Source organism: Physella acuta, unplaced genomic scaffold (genome assembly GCF_028476545.2).
Source record: "Physella acuta isolate Inbredline_101_S28 unplaced genomic scaffold, ASM2847654v3 ptg001841l, whole genome shotgun sequence".
Taxonomy (NCBI): domain Eukaryota; kingdom Metazoa; phylum Mollusca; class Gastropoda; family Physidae; genus Physella; species Physella acuta.
Window position 1 is genome coordinate 51,600 of NW_026733350.1, and position 8,291 is coordinate 59,890.

Below are 8,291 nucleotides of genomic sequence, written 5' to 3' on the forward strand. Positions count from 1 at the left end.
CAGTACCACCCGCATGGTATCAATTACACTATCATCTCAGCTATTTAGACACTATAAATCTAATTGGGAATAAAAGAGGTACTTAAGAAACTTAACTTACGCGAATATGCCCTATTCTTTCAAATTAAATGTCATCCCAGATTAGCCCTTTCCATTGCTAAACAAACAAAGATTTCAATAATATAATTAAGACCTGAAATACTTTAGTATTGTATTGTAGACAATACTAAATACGTAGATTTAAATCAAAGTTGAATAAAATAGTTACTTTCTTTATATTTTAAAATCGGAAGATGACGCAATTAGTTTTGTGTTTGTTCCTTAGTGTAAACATTTGTGACGTCATTGTTAATCGCGTTCTCTTCACAACTATAAACACTTTGCATAATTGAAATTGTTTTTTACATTCGAATATATCTTTATTTTCTATTGTTCGTCTTTAAATAAAATTTTGTTTATACATTTAAAACATTTAGCATATTCATTTCAACAAAAGTCCGTATCAAGTTCTCCATATATCGCTGAAGATACTGATCTGATAGCCTGTGAAAATATTTTGCGGACAGAGAGAGAGAGAAACGTGCGCACATGGGCTTTTATATATTAGGATTATAGAAAGAAGTAGATGTTTTTAAACGACAAAAACGTAAGCTGAGATGTGACTTCTTTTTAGATGAGGATGATGAATTTGCCTTTTGGCGGTAGATTGAGCAGATGAGACCCTAACACCCGAAGTTATCTATTGATAACGGGCAGTCGTCTTCTAAAAAGTATAGTTTTTAGTGTAATAGTTTGTTAGCCAACTTGCTTATTTAAGGAGCAGCCATATAGCGTAGATTTAGAGATATTGTATTTGAAATAATCGCACTTTTGCAATTCCAACATTGTCACTATTACAGTTCCAACATTGTTAGGAATAAAAATAAAAACAGAAGTCCACATTATATTATGTAATAGGCAGTTGGTTGGTGTTCGTAAATATATCATTTTATAAATAATGCTAATACACGTGTGCTTAATGTAGTTATTTTTTCTAAAACAATAGGATCGATTTAAAAAAAAATATTGCATCTTTTTTTACTCCACCATCACCCCCCTCACACCCCCACCCCCTATTTCAATTAAATCGTTTTCAATTAAATTGTCTCCAAATCCGACAATGTTATCGCCCTCTTGGACTCCCCAGTGTCTCTATTAATATTTCTCTTTTTGTGTAGGCTACGGTAGATAGTTCAAGTTTTGTTATTTTGTGAAAAATCGAATTCGATACTTTTTAATTCTTAACGCTTTACACCTTTCTAAGTCAGAAAAAAATTAACTCTCTCTCTCTCTCTCTCTCTTTCTCTCTCTTCCTCTCTCTTTCTCTCTCTCTCTTTCTCTGTTTCTCTCTCTATCTTTCTCTCTCTCTTTATCTCTTTCTTTCTCTCTCTGTCTCTCTCTTTATCTCTCTATCTGTCTCTCTCTCTCTCTCTCTCTCTTCTCTCTCTCTCTCTCTCTCTCTCTCTCTCTCTCCTTATCTCTCTCTCTTTCTCTCTCTCTTTCTCTCTCTCTTTCACTCTCTCTCTCCTTCTCTCTCTCTCTTTCTCTCTCTCTCTTTCTCTCCCTATCTCTCTCTTTCTCTCTCTCTCTCTCTCTCTTTCTCTCTCTCTTTCTCTCTCTCTCAAGTAATTTTTACAAAATTACCAATCAGCGTGACGGGAGGCGATATTAAACGAGAGCGGCAAAGATCAATATATCCACTAGCAGAGAGATACATATCAGCATACGCATGTGGAGTTATGGGCTATTACCTATTCGCCAAACACGCTACTGACAATTTACGATTCCTCTATCATTACGCTGCTCATTCTCCGTCAAACATTTATGAGGTGGGTGCTATTGTTGCTTAATTATCGCACTCTCTCACTCTCTCCCTATATATATATATATATATATATATATATATATATATCAGTGGCGTAGCCAGGATCGTCTCAAGGGGGGGGTCCAATTTTTACCCGGGGACAAACTTTCGATTTGCACCCCCCCCCTCAAACTTTCGATTTGCACCCCCCCCCCTCAAACTTTCGATTTGCACCCCCCCCTCATACTTTTTCTATATACCGAGGGGTCTATGGGGGGGATTATGACCCCCCTAACCCCCCCCTGCCTACGCCACTGATATATATATATATATATATATATATATATATATATATATATATATATATATATAAAATTCAATTCTGTATTATTTTTTATTTATTTTTTTACTTTTTTTTTGTGTGTGAATAAATTCAGTTTTATTACTAATAATAACATTCTAATCAGCAAACAGTATTTATAACATTTATACAAATTCCACAAGCAAAAACTAAACAAAAAGTACTCAAAACAGAAATCTTGTACTCAAGAAAATAGATAAAACGAAAGGGACAAAAATGACTATAAGTATAAGGCTAATGATTATTATGTTATCTTTAACTTATAAGAAGAAAATTACAAATATATTCCAAAGGTTCTCATATTTTAATAGCCATGTTCCTAATAAAACAAAAATATACTTTACTTGATTAAACTTAAAGGTGGTCAACATCATGGGGTATTAAGATCTCAAACAGCAAATGAAATAAAATTCAGTAAACTTCATGTATTTACATATTAATTTATAATAGGACAACAGAGGAAGGCATGCAAGCTGCCCCTTTTCATTAACTAGCATGTATCGTCAACATTAAATCAATGAGTAAATACATACCAGACACACTGATCACATTTACAAGCAGCTTGTGTACCTAACTGACAACAAAGTTATGTACAATGTTTAGGTAAATACAGTAAAAACACCTATCTTCCAGTGTGTATGCTACTTAGTAAATAAATCTGATACTAGATAAGGAAAAAAATGTAGGACTATGTAACAGTTACTTCCCTTTAAAAAAATATAACATCGGGGGAAAAGAATTTACTTTTTATTACTTTGTTTTGGTGTTGGGAAAAATAATTACAAATTTAGCGGGGATTGATCAAGTGCAATGTTGTAGGTATTTTTATTACTGCCTTCTATTTATTCTATAGCCTACACTGAACGTACTGTTTACTAATTATTTTTTAAAATCAATAACAGTTAATAAGCCAGTTCCTACAAAACCTATATGTTTATTTCTTCCCGTTTACGGATAAGCTTGGAGTATTATAATTGTTAACTAAATTGAAACAGGCGCGTCAGCCGGCGCCCCACAGTGGATCAATTTGGCGCCCTGGGCTATCCTGTGAGCGCTATGGTACATAATTTTGCTTTAAACAGTGCGATAGACTATGAATAAGAAAGGTTACTATAGTCTTTAAGTGAATCGAAGCCGGGCGTCCTCCTTCGCCATGATAAGTGTTTTTAATAGTGCCTTTTATTTATTTTATGCGCTATGCGTAATGTTTTCCCCCTCCTCCCAAGTAGAGTTGCCTGAAACTCTTTTGTCATGAATGAGATTAGGTGCATATTTTAGGGATATGCCTATGACTATATTTTGAATAAATTAAAGTACCGAGAAAATAGACAGCACTATCAACCTAGCGCCCGTTGTATCCTTCCTCAACGGACCATTTTTCTCGTTTTATATAATATTAGCCGTCCCGGTTTGTGGTTGTGTTTGTGTTGCGTTTGTGTTTTGTATTGTGTTTGTGTTGTGTTGTGTTGTGTTGTGTTTTGTTGTGTTGTGTTGTGTTGTGTTTCTGTTGTGTTTGTGTTTTCCTTTATTCTTTTCTTAAGTTGGTACATTTAAAAAAGATACACCGTGGCGGATATATATATATATATATATATATATATATATATATATATATATATATATATATATATATATATATATATACTGTAAAATAGTATTTAGGTAGAGAACAATTTTCTTTTTGTGCAGACTGTTAATCACAAATTTATTTAAAGAAGTTAATTAATTTACTGATTTATTCATTGGTTGATTTACCACATTAATTATAAAATTATCACCCGGGGCATCATATTCACAAATATCCAACATCATGAAATAGAAATAATCTGGAGAACGCAAACGCAAGTCTGTTCGTGGATGCATTGTTGATGGACAACTTAGTGTTTTGTCTCTTGTCATTATTAAGAAAGGTGAGCAAGATATCCCTGGTCTTACAGACAAGACTAATCCCCGCAGACTTGGTCCAAAGAGAGCAAGCAAAATCAGAAAGCTCTTTAATCTATCTAAGGAAGATGATGTGAGACAGTATGTTGTTAGGAGACCCCTTCCAGAGAAAGAAGGCAAGAAAGCCAAGAGCAAAGCCCCTAAAATTCAGCCACTTGTGACCCCAGTCGTCTTGCAACGTAAACGTTTCCGTGCAGCATTGAAAAAGAATAGAGAGTGGTCGGGAAAAGGGAAGAACAGGCAGAGTACACCAAATTGTTAGCACAGAGAATTAAGGAAGCTAAGGAGCGTAAAGCTGAGAGAAAGAGGTCCAACTCAAGAAATAAAGGTGATTCTATCAGAGAGTCTGTCTCAAAGAGTACACCTGCTGCTCCAGCAACTGCAAAATAAATGTGTTGGAGATTGTTCTAAGATCAGTGAAATAAAAATAATATTGAAAGTTAAAAAAATGAAATAGAAATAAGAGTATCCATAAAATATTACATTAGTTATTGAAAAACTTCCAGACACAAAATTACGTCTTTTCTCACCAAGTCTCAGAATTACACTCTATCCAAAATGGCTACCCGATCGCACTTCTTTTTTCTTTCGCGCCTGCCCTGTGCGTCCACAATATTTTGAGTTTTATCTTCTCACACCCCCACTCGTAACATTCATTCACTCCACACAAATACTCCCACATTCGACTGTTACCGTGGCGTCACATGATTTATTTATTTTTTACATCAACAATGGCGGCTTTCATCGAAGAAGTTGTAGCATCTATTCGGATGTATAAAGCATTATATAGCCAATTTTCTGTAGGCTACAGCTATAACGATACGTCCGTTTGCTATTTTTATTACGTTTCAACACTTATATCAATTTTTCAACAGTCCTTTTCATTTAAGTATACAATAAATTTCTTTACATATAAAGATCAGCTGTCGAGGAAAGTTATTTATAGAACTAGAATCTAGGTCAAACCAAAATTAATTAGTTTAAATTAAAATCCATTTTAAAATCAGAATAAAATATTGAATTCTTTATTAAACTATCTAAGTCCTTAAATATTTGATATGACTCTTTACTTTTTAGCTTCACGGATCATCTAATTAAAAAATACAAGTGATTTATCTATCTAGGTTCTAGAGTCTAGACTCTAGAGTTAAGGCGAAAACTCCGCTTAACCAAACTAGTCGTAGAATATAGATAATTCTATCTAGATCAAGATAATAACGAGTTTCTATGCTAAACTGTTTCATACCTTCATTATTTTATATAAATCTTTGTTTAGCTATGGAATTGGCTAAATTAAAATAAAATTTAATTTGAAAGATACCAGATTTACTGGTTCCCTGGGGGTCGCGAAGGGCTTTATGGGGGGGTCGCCAACTGGTAGACAAAACCTTAGCACTAAAAAAACATAAGTATTTAGAGGAATATCTGAAATTCGGCCTTGCTAACACCACTAGAAATTAAATAGAAAATAAACAATGCGTACAGTGCAAAGTTGTTCTCATCAACGAGTCTATGAAACCTTCAAAACTTAAACGTCATTTTGAGACGAGTTATTCGGAACACACCAAAAAGATAGGGAGTTCTTTCGTCGGCATAAAGTTAGTTGCAAACATCAGAGACTTGATCGAACAGGAAGTTTTCACACAGCATTAGTGCAAGAATCAAATGAAGTCGCCTTAAAAAAAGCCAATTAAAGAAACCTCTCCCACAATAGGAGAAAATCTCATCAAACCCTCAATGTTGAAGATTGTTAATCTAATTTATGGGGATTTCATTGTAGTAAAGATGCAACAGATATTTCGGTCTAATAACTCTATTCAGCGGCTTATAGTACACATGTCTGTAGATGTTAAAGTATACATTTTTAATTAAATCAAGCTTTCACCATTGTTTGCTTTTCGAGTTGATGAATCAACATCCGTGAATTGTGAAATATATTCATTCAGATGATAGTAAAGAAGAGAAAGAAGAGTTGCTATTATGTGAAGATATCATGGAGAAATAAATACGTTTTGTTTTTAAAACTGGACGATTAAAAATGGGAAAACGGCTGTGGGGTTTGTACGGATAATGCGACAGCTATGTTTGGGTCAAGATCGGGCTTTCAGAAAACAGCAAAAGATTTAGTTCCCTAACCAAGGGGAATCCATTGCATGATTCACCAGTATGCCCTCACCAGCAAGACTCTTCCGACTCCATTGCTAACGCTAATGAAAGTCGTAAATTATATTAAATCTGGAGCCCTAAACAACCGTCTTTTTAAAGAACTGTGCAAAGATATGAATAAAGATCACGAAGTTATGCTTTCTACATTACAGTACGCTAGCTGTCAAAAGTAAGTTGTGCATCTTGTTTTTGAATTGACAGATGAAATCAAGTTGTTCTTGGAAGTGCAAGGGAAACAACACCTTTTGATATACTTTAACGACAAAAAGTGGTTGGAGAGAGTAGTACACCTAGCATATATATTCGAGCATCAACATAAGCTTAACCTGAAGCTTCAGGGAAAATGAACGAACATTATCTCTTTTCATGACTATCAAACCTGCAAAATTGGCGAAGAAAAATAAATCTTGGAAATATTGCCATGTTTGGTGGTTATGGCTGTGAGGTAAATACAAATTTGAAAGAGCAGATTTCTGGGCATCTTGAATCTCTTGGCATCGAACTGCAGAGTTATCCCTGAGCTGAAAGAAAAAGAATCTGCATTGACACGTTACCCATCCTCTGGTTCCCTTGATGTTGCGAGCATTCCCAATGAATTACAAGATGGATTCTTAAATGTGCGCAATCAATCCGCGTCAGATGAAAAACTGCTCACACAATGTTGGTGTATTATGCACAATTATTACCCAAACGTGAAATTGATTGCCTTTTGAGTTTTAGTTCCTTTTGTGTCTACATATCCTTGCGAGAAATAAATTAAATGTTAGGAATGACATGAGATTGGCGTTAACAAAACCTCAACCGCGAATGTCAAGGCTATTTAATACCATGCAGTTTTACTCGTCGTATTAAAACAGTTATCAATAATAATTCATATTGAAAGTCTACTAGAAAATCTAATTTTATTACTGATTAATTTCCTTACTAATTTCGACTTTTTAATTCTACGGGGGTCGCGGGTCACTTAAGTTTTATAAAAGGTGGTCGCCACTAGAAAACGTTTGGGAACCACTGATCTACACTATCCACACCTAGCACAGTCTATTCTAAACACAAAATATACAAGCTAGTAAAACCATGTTACAGTGGCTAAAAACTAGTATAGATAGACCTAACCTATACTAACCTTGGAGATCTGGACGAAACTGTGGACATCACACAAGTTTTCATACACCTTTTTTACCCTTTCATAAACTGGTACAAACTGGACTATTATAGCTCACGGCACGAGAACTGAACAAGGACGAACGGAGTAGGGTACCATGTAACAACAACATTCACCCCCATTCATCACCCTTAACTCGTTCACTACAGAGTGTGAATATGTGTGTATGCTTGTATGCATATTAGCGTGTGTGAGAGTGTATGAGTCTGTGTGTGTATGAGTATGTGTGTATAAGTGTGCGAGTTTCTGTATAAGTGTGTGTATAAGTATGTGAGAGTATAAATGTGTAATTAGTATTGTGCGTGTGCGCATGAGTGTGTGTTTGATTGTGTATATGTACAAGTGGTTAGTTGTGTGTGTGTGTTTGATTATATTCATGTTAGTTTTTGTATCAGTGTTTCAAAGTGTGGATATGAGGATGTGTGTAAATGTGTGTATAAGTATGCATTTTAGTGTTTGCTTGAGTTTGTGAGTAGTATGTGCCTGTGAGTATGTGCGTGTGAGTGTGAGGGAGTATTATAGGTTCTAAGTTGAATTCGGCTTCATTATTGCAGTCTTACATGCTGTCCTTATCTAAAAAGATGCAATAAAAATGAGAAGCTAAATGATTTTCATAAAATAATGCACTACTATTAATTTAAATAAATAGAAATAAAAACGTGGTTAGAAAAGTAATTCAATACAATATTATTGCGAATGTTTTGTAGTGTCCACTGAGCGGATGCTTCTGTTATGTGCCTAGATGCTAAAGGCAATTAGATTTGCTTTTCAGGGATTTAACGGCCTGCCAGTTGGTTTCCATACACCTACTG

General features: G+C 34.7%; 1 pseudogene; it reads left to right on the forward strand.

Annotated features, from left to right (window-relative positions):
• The first annotated feature begins 4,029 nt into the window (after positions 1 to 4,029).
• Positions 4,030 to 4,591, forward strand: LOC131930767 (small ribosomal subunit protein eS6-like; annotated as a pseudogene).
• Positions 4,592 to 8,291: the final 3,700 nt, after the last annotated feature.